Below are 12,113 nucleotides of genomic sequence, written 5' to 3' on the forward strand. Positions count from 1 at the left end.
GTGGTATTCCTTGACTAGATGTCCTCCAGTTGCTGTTGGAACAAAGATGTGCCCCTCTGGCATCATCCACCATCCCTTTTCAGTCAGGGTGTCTCCCTCAGCCATGGCCCATTCCTTTTCCTTTTTAGTGTAACTGGGTGGAGGGATTTCTTCCAGAGCTGTTAGGGCCATGGTGAGGGAAGGGATCTGTCCATGTCCTCACTGGCTGTGGTCTTGGCTGCCTCATCTGTCAGATGATTTCCCCATACTATGGGGTCATCTCCTTTCTGGTGTCCTTTACAATGCAGGATTGCTACTTCCTTTGGAAGCCTGATGGCTTTGAGGAGTCTCAGTATCTCCTCCTTGTTCTTGATAGCTTTTCCTGCTGAGGTTAGGAGGCCCCTTTCCTTGTAGATGGTTCCATGTATATGTACAGTAGCAAAGGCGTACCAAGAGTGAGTATAGATGTTGACTCGCTTGCCTTCACCGAGGGTGAGGGCTCAGACTAAGGCATATAATTCAGCCCATTGAGCTGACCATCCAGCTGGTAATGCCTTAGCTTCTAGGACTTCAGTGGTTGTGGTTACTGCATAACCTGATTTCTGGGCACCCTCTTGTAGGTAACTGCTGCCATTGCTGAACAGCGTGAGCTCTGGATTCATTATGGCTTGATCCTGCAGATCAGGATGGCTCACGTAGACTTCATCAGTCACCTTGGAGCAGTCATGGTCTGCTTCCCCCTCTTCCATGGGAAGAAAGGTTGCTGGATTTAATGTCCTTACTGTTTTGAGGGTGACCTGCGGGTTTTTGCGGGGAGCCCTTGGTATTGTGCTAGCTGAGAGTTGGAAAGGAAGCGGTGTCCCTGTGCATTCATGAGGGACACAACTGCATGAGGGACCTTGATGTTAAGTTCTTGCCCCAGGGTAAGTTTGTCCGCTTCCTTGATGAGTAGGACTGTGGCTGCCAGCGCCCTGAGGCACAATGGCCATCCCGCTGCCACGGGGTCCAGCTTCTTTGACAGGTAAGCAACTGGCCATTGCCAGGGTCCAACAGTCTGGGTGAGTACCCCAAGTACTATTTTTTCCTTTTCATGTGCAAAGAGATTGAAGGGTTTTTCTACATCTGGTAGGTCCAGGGCGGTTTTTATCTCTGTGAAAGTGGCTTCTGCTTCCTCAGTCCAGGCAGGGGGTTCCAGATCGGGTCCCCCTAAGAGATCATAAAGGGGTCTTGCTATTGCCGAGAACCCAGGGATCAAGATGCGGCAGTCCTGCAGCCCCTAGGAATTCTCGTAGGCCCCTTTTTGTCTGGGGCTGTGGTGGGGAGATGATGACCCTTTTCCTCTCCAGCCCTAGTTCTCTTTTCCCTTGGGTGAGGAGGAAAACAAGGTATTGGACCTGTTGTTGGCAGATTTGTGCCTTCTTCCATGAGGCTCGGTATCCCGAGTCTGACAGGAGCTGTAGGAGGGCCTTTGTGCCTTTTATGCAGTCTTCATGTTGTCACCGGCGAGGAGGAGGTCATCCACTTACTGGAGGAGGGTGAATCGTGTGGCGTCTCTTGGGAAGCTGGCGAGGTCTGTGGCCAGTGCTTCCCCATAGAGTGTTGGTGAGTTTTGAAACCCCTGCAGGAGGCGCATCCAAGTCAGTTGCATCTGGCACCCTGTATCAGGTTCAGACCATTCAAAGGCAAACAGTGGCTGGTTCTGGGGAGCTAAGTGGAGGCAGAAGAAGGCATCCTTTAAATCTAGGCAAGTGAACCATCTGGCCAACCCTGGGATTTGGCTGAGAAGGGTATATGGATTCAGGACCACTGAGTACAGAGAGATGTTCACCTTGTTGATGCCCCACAGGTCTTGAACTGGTCGGTATCCTCCTCCTGGCTACTTTACTGGCAGGAGCAGGGTATTCCAACTGGCACTCGACTAGAATACCTGCTTCTTTGAGTTTGGTCAGATGTTCTTGGATGCCAATCTTAGCTTCTTGTGGAAGGGGGTATTGCCTTTGCCTCTGAGGTTGGGCTCCTGTGATCAGTTCAACAATGATAGGGGCCCAATTCTGGGCTAGTCCAGGTGGGTTGTTCTCAGCCCATACTGAAGGGAAGGTGAGTCTGAACTCTGGCGGGCTGCTCAGTTGGGCCTGGGTGTGGTAATTGTTAGTATTAGAGACCCCATCTCCTTTTGCCTTGGGTTTAATCAGAGGCTAGTGTGTCCAGTGGGCTCAAAGTTTATCTGAGCCTGATTAGGAATTCATGTCAGACCTTGTGGCCCCTGAGTTGTCACTGGAAAGCCTGGCAAAAGGGCCGTTGTATCACCTGTGTCCCGGTGGCCCTGAGGATGGTCGCAGTCCTTTTGCTGAAAGGTGCCATTGGGGAGGTGACAACAGAGTGCTTGGCCCCATTATCAACCATAAAAGTCACTGGTTGGCCCCCCACCTTCATTTTAACCATGGGCTTATGAGGCAAAGGAGGAAAGAGCCCAGTCCCCCTCAGTCTGAGTCCATTCCTACAAGGCCTATGAAGTTCTCCTCTCGGGGTTCTTCCTTATAGTGGCTGGGCTTTTGAGCTTTTCCGTGGTTGGGACATTCGTTTTTCCAATGCCCTTTATAATAAGCACATTAATCCCTTGCCAAGGGGGCTCTGGGCTTCCCCCTTTTCAGTGGTTGGGGTCTCCCCATCTTTGTGCTGTCCTTTTCTTTCAGGGTGGTGGCAAGGAGGCTGACTTTCTTTTTCATCTTTTTGTTGGCTTCCCGTTCCGCTGCAACCTCCCTGTTCATGTAGACCTTATTGACAATCTCTATTAGTTGGCTGATGTTCATCCCAGCAAAACCCCCTAGTTTCTGAAGTTTTTTTCTGATGTTTGGGGTGGCCTGAGACATGAAGGAAGTGTTTTACCATCTGTTGGCTTTCCTGTGCCTCGGGGTCAAATGGAGTGTATTTCCTGTAGGTTTCACATAGTCCCTGGGGAACTCCCCTGGTTGTTGAGTGACCGAGGATACCTTAGTCATGTTCATGGGTTTCTTAGCTCCTCCCTGGGTTCCCCAGAGGAGGGCCTTCTGGTACTGGTGGGTGTGGGCCTGTCCCTCAGTTATGGTGAAGTCCCATGCTGGGCACTCTTTGCGTGCAGCCATATTAGCCCAGGCAGCAGGGTCGATGACTCCCGCTGGTGAATGCTCTTCCAGGTACTGCCATGCACCTTTCATTATTCTCCTCCTTTCCTCTGTGTTAAACAGGATGCAGAGTAACTGTTGGCAGTCTTCCCAGGTAGGCCGATGAGTCTGGAAGAGGGATTCTATGAGGTCTACCATAGCCTGTGGTTTCTCAGAGTAGGATGGGGTGTTATGTTTCCAATTGAGGGGGTCAGTGGTGGAGAAGGGCTGATAATACATCATGGAATGGCCAGGTTGGACCGTGCCATCTTCATCATGACTCTCGGGTTCTGTGTCTCTCATACTGGCATTTGGAGGGCACTTGTGCCTGGCCTGGGGTGCAGCCTGGCTGCCGGTCCTGGAGAAAGTGGATCTTTTGGGCCTGGAGGCACCAGTGGTTCCTCTGGGCCTGGGGGCACTGGTGAAACCGTTGGTGGCGGAGTGCCTGGAGCTGAAGGGCCAGGTGTAGACGGTCTTGGGGGCAGGGTCGGTTCATCCTCGGGACCTCTGGCTAGGATTCGTGGAGACTGGGGCTTTTGTTGATTTTTTTTAGGTTGCTTGGATGAGGCAATTAAGACTCTGGCCTGTCCCTGACTATTGCAAGTGAATCGCACCCAGAGGGGGAAGGGTCTGAGCAATTCCTAGCCAGGAGTCAATTTACAAAAACTGGTCAGGGTGTCCTGGTTCTCCTGTTATGTCTCGCCATACTCAATGAATCGTTGGGACATCCAATGTCCCTTCTGAAGGCCACCTGACATCAAAGGTGGGCTATTCCAATTCACATAGGGTTCTCAACTTGCCAGGGTTCATCCTCACTCCATAGTCTCCCAAAAACCCCTTTTTGAAATTTTTGATCATGGTCTCTAGAACCGTAGGTTTACTCTGCCCTGACCCCCTGGTGATGTCCCTGTGTGCGGTGGTGCAGAGACAGACAAAGGGGCGGTCCCTCCTGAGGTGAGGAGACCAATCAGATGCCCGTCTGGCCATGTCCTAAAGGAGCTTAGGTGAGGCTTAGCTGTAGCAGTCTCAGCGTTGTGACTTACGATCAGACTTTCCACCATAGACTGTATGCTGTTCACCACAGAATTGCAGATGGGCCCACTCAGACTCTGTAGGCTTCTGGGGACCTTAAGGGTGCCTGCCTATGGAGTCACAGAATCAGTCTGCTTGAGCAAGCCAGGTCGCACTGCACATTCACTCACACATTCACACTCCAGAAGTTATTACATTACCTCCCTGGGAATCCCTACCAGTGAGACCTCTAAGAGGTCTCTGGGAGGTGATCAGGCTCCCCTTCCACCCCAGTGGGGGTGGGCCTGTCTGGGTCCTGGGGCCCCAGGCCTTACTGGAATCTGACTTCGAGACCAGGTCCTCACTTGCCAAGTCTCCTTGAGTGTGGCGGAACAGCGGAGTGAGGCCGGCCCGAGAGGACTGGGCCAGGAGACTGCCAAAAATTAGGCAGGGCACACCTTCTTCATTACGATCCCTCATTCCCTCATTACCCAGCCGTTGCCCCCAAACTGATGGCAACAATGGGCCAGCGCAGTTGGGTTTCCCGGTCAGGGAACCAAACGTTATGGAACCTGGACTGGATCACCTGATGGAAGAACCAAGTGGCACCCGGAGGTCTTGGAGGATAGGAGGTTTATTTAATGCTGGCGGGCATAGGAGAGTGGTCTCCAAAGGTTTGAGCCCCAGCACAAACAAAGGAGGCAATTTATACACTTCTACTTCTGCATACTTGGCAATTTTGGCACGTGCACAAAGCAGGGCAGGGAGAAGAACCTGGATTGGTGCACGTGGGAAGCAGAGCAGGGGGAAGAACCTGGAAGAGTCCCAGGCAAGGACTGGGACTCTCCCTCTGGCTCCGTCAGCCATCTTAGGACACAGATTCTCCTTATCAGAAAGAATGAATGATTAAGCAAGGGCATAGGATATAAGATCTGTATACAAATGTCAATGGCTTCCTTATACACCAGCAATGAACAATTGGAATTTGAAATTGAAAGAAATCAAAGAACTAAATAAATGAAGAGATATTTTGTGTTCATGGATTGGAAGACTCATTATTCCTAATGTGGCAACGCTTCTTAAATTGATCTATAGATTTGATGCAATCCCAAGTCAAAATCAATTCATGGATATCAACAAATTGGTTCTAAAGTTTATATGAAGAGGCAAAAAGGACCCATAATAGCCAACACAATATTGAAGAAGAAGAACAAAGCTGTAGGACTGACACCACCCCACTTCAAGACTTAGTATAAAGCTACAGTAACTAAGACAGCATGGTACGGCAAAAGAATAGATAGATAGATCAATGGAACAGAATGGACAGGCCAGGAATATAGTTAACTGATTTTCAAAAAAGGATCATAAATAATTCAATGGAGAAGGGATAGTCTTTTCAACAAATGGTGCTGGAACAACCGGGGATCCACATGCAAAACAATTAAATCCAAACAAAGATGTTACAATTCTCACAAAAATTAACTCAAAATGTATCATAGGTTTAAATGTAAAATGAAATATTATAAGACTTTTAGAAAATAACATAGTAGAAAATCTAGGTGACCTTGGGTTTGGCAATGACCTTTTAGATACAATACCTAAAGCACAATCTGTCAAGGAGGAAAAATAAGTTGGACATTATTAAAATCAAAGTCTTCTGCTCTGCTAAAAGCACTGTTAAGGAAATTAAAAGACAAACCACAGACAAGAGAAAATATTTGCAAAACACATATTTGATAAAGGACTAGTATCCAAAATATGCCAAGGACTCTTAAAACTAAACAATAAGAGAACAAACAGTGCTCTTGGAAAATGGGCAAACTTCTGAACAGAAACCTCCACAAAGAAGATACAGATGGCAAGTAAGCACATAAAAAGATCCTTAACTCCATTTATCAGTAGAGACTTGTAAAATAACAATGAGATACCACTACACAACTATTATAATGCAAAAATCCAGCAAACTGATAATACCAAATGCTGGTGGGGATGCGGAGCAACAGAAGCTCTCACCGCTTGCTGGTGGAAAGGCAAAGTGGTACAGCCACTTTGGACAATAGTTTGGAAGTTTTGTACAAAGCCAAATGTAGTCTTATCATATAATCAGCATTCATGTGTTTAAATATTTAGCTAATTGAATTGAAATCGTATGTCCACACAAAATGCTTATAACACATCAATGTTTATAGAAGTTTAATAATTTCCCCAAACTGGTAGCAATCAAGATGTCTTTCTATAGGTGACTGGATAAACAAATTGTGGTACATTCATGCAATAGGCTATTATTCAGTAATCAAAAAACAGAGGTGAGGAGCCTGGGTGGTGCAGTGGGTTAAACGCCTGACTTTTGGTTTTGACTCAGGTCCTGATCTCAGGGTTAGGAGATGGAGTCCCACATAGGGCTCCGTGCTCAGTGCCAAGTCTGCTTAAGTTTCTCTCTCCCTCTCCCTCTGTCCCTCCCCATGCTCTCAAATGAATAAATTAAAAAATCCTTAAAAAGGCAGAAAGAGAGATCAAACCATGTAAAAACATACAGGAGGGGTGCCTGGGTGGCTCAGTCGGTTGAGCGTCTGCCTTCAGTTCAGGTCATGATCCCAGGATCCTGGGATCGAGCCCCACATCATCGGGCTCCCTGCTCAGTGGAGAGCCTGTTTCTGCTTCTCCCTCTGCCTGCCGCTCCCCTAGCTTGTGCTCTCTCTTTCACTCTCGCTCTATCCCAAATAAATAAGTAAAATCATTAAAAAAAAAAGAAAAAACATACAAGAAATTTAAAGGCATACTGCTAAGTGAAAGAAGCAATCCACTCTAAAAAGGCTACCATAACTCTATTATTCCAATTATATGGCATTTTCGAAGATGCAAAATTGTAGACAATAAGAATATCATGATTCCAAGTTGTTTGAGGGGAAGAGAAAAGGGATGACTGTGTGACAAACAAGGAATTTTTAGAAGAGTGAGACTATTCTGTATGAAAATGTAATAAGGGATCCATGACAGTATGAATTGTCAAATCCTATAGAACTTTATGTCATAAAATCGAACTTTAATATATGCAAATTAAAAAGAAATCATTTAGGAAGTCGGGCATCCCAGGAAAGAATAAGACCATTACAAGAGAAGTTAAATGTATTAAAAATATACAAAACAACTTCACTGAAGGGGGTAGGGAATAAAGTGTTACCTAAGTAACTTGGAACATGAATGGAGACTGGGAGACTGCACATAACCATTGTAGTCTAGTTGATAAAATGGTTTCTGAAGGGTGTATGGGTTAACAATTAGATACTGCTATATGTGTATAACAGAAGTAAACAAGTAAATGCATGGCAGAAGCTTTGGTGTGGGAGGTGACAGATCAAGGAGGGGTAGACTAAATCCTTGTGATAATGGGATAAAGTTGGAGACTTCAGTAAGAACTTATGTTTAACTTAATATAGATACAAATGCAGTAGATATAGATGCAAATATCATTCTTTCTTTTCTTCTTTCTTTCTTTCTTTCTTTCTTTCTTTCTTTCTTTCTTTCTTTTCTTTCTCTTTCTTTCTTCTTTCAAGATTTTATTTATTTGTCAGAGAGAGAAACAGTGAGAGAGGGAACACAAGCAGGGGGTGTGGGAGAAGCAGAGTTCTTGCTGAGCAGGGAGCCCTACGACATGGGGCTTCATCCCAGGACCCTGGGCTCATGACCTGAGCCAAAGGCAGACGCTTAACGACTGAGCCACCCAGGCGCCCCTCTTTTTTTTTTTTTTTAAGATTTTATTTATTTGTCAGAGAGAGAGAGGGAGAGATAGAGAGAACACAAGCAGGGTGAGTGGCAGGCAGAGGGAGAGGGAGAAACAGGCTCCCCACCAAGCAAGGAGTCTGATGAAGGACTCCAACCCGGGGCTCTGTCCCAGGACCCCAGTATCATGACCTGAGCCGAGGGCAGATGCTTAACAGACTGAGCCATTCAGGCATCCTTAGATCTTTGTTTCTAATAGCTTTCTCCAATAAAAGGAACCAGGACTCCTTTGAGAAGTAGCTGATTCTAGAATTGGGGCAGGAAATACCCAAGATAAGCCTGAAGTGTCTTACAGAGTCTGGAACATCTTTGTAGCACCACAACTAAAGAATTTCTAAATATGCAAACAAAAACAGCAGTGAAAATGATGGGGGTGAGTCAAAAGGGCACATGAGTCAAGTGAAAGAGCTTTGTTATGAGTTGAATTACATCTCCCCCAATTTTATATATTGAAGTCCTAACTCCCAGTATCTCAAAATGTAACCTTATTTGGAAATCTGTTTGGGTTGTTGCAGCTGTAATTAGTTAAGATGAGGTCATAGTGGAGTGGGCTGGGCCCCTAGTCCAGTATGGGTGTTGTCCTGGTAAAAAGAGGAACCTTAGATAGCTATAAAGGAGCAAATACATGCTACCCTAAAGAACAGGTAAGTTTGTTGAGTTTTAGTTGGCATAATGGCCAGACCAAAGAAGATACATTTCTTTTCATCAATAATCCATACTTCCTCAAAAGAGGATTTGGTTTGCTCACAAGGAACACTCCAACTGTGTACAGTTTCAACGAAGCCACGTCCAAGTGAATGCCTTCTTTTTATCAAATCCAGCCTTATTTGCCTTCCCCACTTGCACAGATCCTCAGCTGAAGCAGCTGTGGCCAAAAGTGCACATTTTGTTTTGGATAATTAGCAATCTGAAGCCTGGCAGTTTTTGCAGGGAAGAAAGCATTTGAACCACTTTCTTAAGGTTTCTTGAGGATTCAGAGACTCCTTCTCAAGTCCAATCAACACTGTTCAAGCCAAGGAAACACAAATAGAGTCATTTTCATGCCTATTCAAAACTCTTTTTTTGACTAAAAATAGTATTGCTCAGTTTGATCACTATCTTTGTCAGTTCAACTCAACAAACATGCCTTAATGGACTCTTGGATGTTAACCAATGCTCTTGGTTCTGTGGGAGGTCTGAATCCTGCATGGGAGATATAAAGTTTGTAAAAAATAACTATTACACAAGGCAGCATATAGAAATTGCCTATGAAGAAGTACAGACTTACTGAAAATAGGATGTAAGTTCTCACAGGATCATAGAAATACAAGGTCCTTATATAAATTCACTGGAATTTCTCAGAGTATAAGTTTTTGAGTATAAAACCTGAACTCATTTTATTGTGACAAGCCTACCAGAAATTAATGTTAAATAATTATCTCTTGGGAATGAGTTTATGCTTCCAAGGGAATCAAAAACAGCAATTTCTCTCAGAGCAATGCAAAGATGTCCTCTTATCTCCTCTTTTCTCATTGCTTAGGCAGAAGCTCTTTCTAGCAAGTAATGTCCTAGAACAACCCACTTATTCTTGATGGTGTCTCCTGTTTTTTGTTTGTTTTTATATGTGTTTATACACATACATATATATATGTATATGTATTATATATTGTATATAATATATATATGATATGTTTATATATTGTATATAATGTATATAAAATGCCCAACAAAAGTAAAGATAAGGTTGACTATCTTTACTTTTGTTGGGCATTTTAGAAAATTCTGTTGAAAACATCTTTCTCTCTTTTACTTTTTATTTCATTTGTTTTTTAATTGAATGCCCTGAAGAACTATGGAAATAGTTCCAGAAAAGTTTCAGAGAATTAAATTCATCTTCTGGACACCGAGTGACTATGAATATCATAAGGTGAAATCCAAAATCATGTGCCAGTCTAGCTATAAATAGGTACCCTTCACATAAAATTGAGTTTATAGGTATGTATATAGATTATACATTATACATTAAATGTATATAGATTATACATTTGCATAGTGACACAGGGAATGTTAATATACTTACTTACTCATCTATTTATTCATTCACCAAACCTTTATTAAGCCATTTAGAATGTTTAAGTATCAAGCTAAACCTACCAAAGAGGAATAAGAAGATATTATTCTTACCTTCAGAGTATTTAATTTAGTTGGAAAAATGAAAAAAAAATATCAACCAGTGACTTCAATAAAGCATGATTAATGTTCGAGAGAACTTTGTACAGAGGCAGTACTATAGAGAGAATGTTTGTGTCCCCACCCAAATTCATATGTTGAATCCTAACACCCGATGTCATGATATTTGGTGGGGGAGGTATTTTGAATGAAAAGTAATTAGGTCATGAGGTTGAGCCCTCATGAGTAGGATTAATGACCTTATAAAAGAGACCCCAGAGAGTCTCTGTCCTTTCCACCACGTAAGGACACAGTGAGAAGGTAGTCATATACGAACTAGTAAGCCAGTCCTCACCAGACACCATATCTGCCAGCACCTTGATTTTGAACTTCACAGCCTCCAGAACTAAATAAGAAATGAATTGTTGTTTATGAACCACCCAGTATATGATATTTTTGTGATAGCAGCCCACATGGACTAAAATAGGTTGCTTTCACAGATGTAGAAGGAGGCTGAGATAGAAGTCAGAGAGATTCTCCAGAAAGTAATAATGCTTTAGATTGAGTCTTGAGAGAAAAGTATGAGTTGAGCAGGCTGGAGGTAGGGTGTGGGTGGTAAGGCTTTGTGGGCCAAAGGCTCAGTGGTGTAAAACAGCCAGATGGAGAAAACTTGTAAGCAGTATGGACTGGCACTCTGTCAGAGCATTTTCACAATGAACTGAAATGGTTTACATCACTATCCTGCCTGACTGATTACCTGTTTCACTTGACTGGGACTTATTATATGGGTAGTAGAGACGGTACTGTTGAGGATTCCTCATTCCATTCCCCTGAGACCCTTCTACCATTTTGATTGATGTAGTCAATACCTGTCCTCTTCCCCCTTGGTTTAGGGCTTATGCCTGTAGCCTTCTTCAGAAAATCTTCCATGGGTGGTTGAAAGTACTACCTACAGCAAGGTACAAAGTCCCAGCACTTTTACTTTCAATGGATACTTCTGATTCCCTAGGTGTCAACCTGGAGTTAGACCTTCTCTAACAGTTCTGTTTGCATAGCTTCTTCCTTTTCCAGGCATATGCTCCTTGTACTTAGATGACTTTTCCCCAAAAGCATTCTTCAATAAATCATTTTCATAAATTCCCACCTCTGGCTCTGCTTCTGTGGAACACAACCAAGGCAAGTGGGATCTGTGTTTCATTCATTTTTATGTCAAAATACTAAGAAGTGAAGACAAGTTGCAAACACTGAAAAATAAGTTGTTAAATGAATACACCTGAAAATTACAGTTAGTAGAATTCAAGCATACTTCATAATTTGAAACCAGATCATAGATGGTAATTATTAAACATGTAGTATGTTCTAGGCATCTTGCTAAACTTGTTACATGTATAATCTCAGTGAAGCCTCAAAAGACCCCACAAGGCACATTAAATATTATCTACATCTGACTGATAAAGAAACTGGTGATTAGAGAATTTGAATCTTTTGCCCAAACTGCCCAGTGAGAATGACCTATACAATTCATCCAAGTTTTCTGTTTTTTGGTGTGTGTGTAGTGGGTGGAGAGGGGGATCCTGGTGGAAATCTGATAATCTGAACCTCGTTAATTGAAATGTAATTGATTTAGTAAAGAGTTCAAAAGCTCTGAATATCAAATGTATAACGTATTTATGAAGGTACTAACAAAGGAGCTGCATCCACTACTTGAGTTATTAAAAAGATACTTTATTAATGTAATCTGTCATTAATCTAATTTATTAGAAATATTTAATTTATGCTGTAAGATTCATGCTAAAAAATAACTTGTCCTCTCCCCACCTCCTCTTCCGAACATGGGGAACAGCACATTGTTCACAGGCAATACCCCGAGTGTCAGTTTAGCATCTGGATTATATAAGGCATAATTGGATATACTCTATGCAATTAGAATTGGAATTTTTTGCTGCCGAAGCACTACGTTGCAGTTTTTGCCTGGAAATGAGTGTTAAGCATTTTGTTTGGTACTTGGAAAATCTACCTCGACAGTGCTTCATAATAGAACCAATTATCAGGTAT

Source organism: Mirounga angustirostris, unplaced genomic scaffold, assembly GCF_029215605.1.
Source record: "Mirounga angustirostris isolate CCGP_5_RB_7025 unplaced genomic scaffold, mMirAng1.0.hap1 SCAF_2, whole genome shotgun sequence".
Classification (NCBI taxonomy): Eukaryota; Metazoa; Chordata; class Mammalia; order Carnivora; family Phocidae; genus Mirounga; species Mirounga angustirostris.